At 40.8% G+C, this 1,949-nt stretch overlaps 1 non-coding gene across 1 annotated transcript; it reads left to right on the forward strand.

Moving 5' to 3' along the window:
- Nucleotides 1-1,060: 1,060 nt before the first annotated feature.
- On the forward strand, nucleotides 1,061-1,168 carry LOC112781060 (small nucleolar RNA R71). Its single transcript, XR_003191857.1, has one exon. It is a non-coding gene; the product is annotated as a small nucleolar RNA R71 (small nucleolar RNA).
- Nucleotides 1,169-1,949: the final 781 nt, after the last annotated feature.

Genomic DNA, 1,949 nt, shown 5'->3' on the forward strand with positions numbered 1-1,949 from the left:
TGAACAAGGGAGGTTCATCTTCCCAAGTTTCACTGCCAATTAATTGGGCATTCAGCTTCATGATTGCACCAAGGAACTTGGCAGCTTGCTCTTCAGTAACATCCTCATTCTCTTCAGAAGAGGAGTACTCATCAGAACTCATGAATGGCATAAGGAGGTTCAATGGAATCTCTATGGTCTCTAGATGAGCCTCAGAGTCCTTTGGTTCCTCAGAGGGAAGCTCCTTATTGATCACTGGACGTCCCAGGAGGTCTTCCTCCTTGGGATTTACATCCTCTCATTCCCTTACAGGTTCGGCCATGGTGCTTATGTCAATAGCCTTGCACTCTCCTTTTGGATTCTCTTCTGTATTGCTTGGGAGGGTACTAGGAGGGATTTCAGTGATCCTTTTACTCAGCTGGCCCACTTGTGCTTCCAAATTTCTAATGGAAGACCTTGTTTCATTCATGAAACTTACAGTGGCCTTGGATAGATCAGAGACTAAGTTTGCTAAGCTAGATGGATTCTGCTCAGAATTCTCTGTCTGTTGCTGAGTGGATGATGGAAAAGGCTTGCTGTTGCTAAACCTGTTTCGTCCACCATTATTAAAGCCTTGTTGAGGCTTTTGATCCTTCCATGAGAAATTTGGATGATTTCTCCATGATGGATTATAGGTGTTTCCATAAGGTTCACCCATGTAATTTACCTCTGCTATTGCAGGGTTCTCAGGATCATAAGCTTCTTCTTCATAAGAAGCCTCTTGAGTATTGTTGGATGCAGCTTGCATTCCAGTTAGACTCTGAGAAATCATATTGACTTGCTGAGTCAATATTTTGTTCTGAGCCAATATGGCATTCAGAGTATCAATTTCAAGAACTCCCTTCTTCATAGGCATCCCATTACTTACAGGATTCCTCTCAGAAGTGTACATGAACTGGTTATTAGCAACCATGTCAATGAGTTCTTGAGCTTCTGCAGGCGTTTTCTTTAGGTGAATGGATCCACCTGCGAAAGTATCCAATGACAACTTTGATAATTCAGATAAACCATCATAGAATATATCCAGGATGGTCCATTCTGAAAGCATGTCAGAAGGACACTTTTTGGTCAGCTGCTTGTATCTTTCCCAAGCTTCATAGAGGGATTCACCATCTTTTTGTTTGAAGGTTTGAACATTCACTCTAAGCTTGCTCAGCTTTTGAGGAGGAAAGAACTTGGCTAAGAAAGCTGTGACCAGCTTATCCCAAGAGTTCAGGCTGTCTTTAGGTTGAGAGTCCAAGCATATTCTAGCTCTGTCTCTTACAGCAAAAGGGAAAAGCATGAGCCTGTAGACTTCAGGATTTACTCCATTAGTCTTAACAGTATCACATATCTGCAAGAATTCAGTTAAGAACTGAAAAGGGTCTTCAGATAGAAGTCCATGAAACTTGCAGTTCTGCTGCATCAGAGAAACTAGCTGAGGTTTCAGCTCAAAGTTGTTTGCTCCAATGGCAGGAATGGAGATGCTTCTTCCATGTAAATTTGGAATTAGGTGCAGTAAAGTCACCAAGCATCCTCCTTGCATTATTGTTGTTGGGTGTGGCTGCCATCTCCTTTACTTGTTCAAAATTTTCAATAAGGTTGTCTCTGGATTGTTGTAATTTAGCTTCTCTTAGTTTCCTCTTCAGAGTCTTTTCAGGTTCTGGATCAGCTTCAACAAGAATGCCTTTTTCTTTGTCCCTGCTCATAAGAAAGAGAAGAGAAAAAGAAAAGAAGAGGAATCCTCTATGTCACGGTAAAGAGGTTCCTTATTGTTAGTAGAAGAAGAGAAGAAGAAAAAATTCGAACACAGATAGAAGAGGGAGTTCGAATTTGGTGAGTGATGTGAGGAAGAGATGTTAGTAGATGAATACACAAATAGAATAAGATGAGAGAGGGAGAAGATTTTCGAAAATAATTTTTGAAAAAGAGTTAGTGATTTTCGAAAATAG

This window comes from Arachis hypogaea, chromosome 19 (assembly GCF_003086295.3).
Source record: "Arachis hypogaea cultivar Tifrunner chromosome 19, arahy.Tifrunner.gnm2.J5K5, whole genome shotgun sequence".
In the NCBI taxonomy this organism is placed as follows: Eukaryota; Viridiplantae; Streptophyta; class Magnoliopsida; order Fabales; family Fabaceae; genus Arachis; species Arachis hypogaea.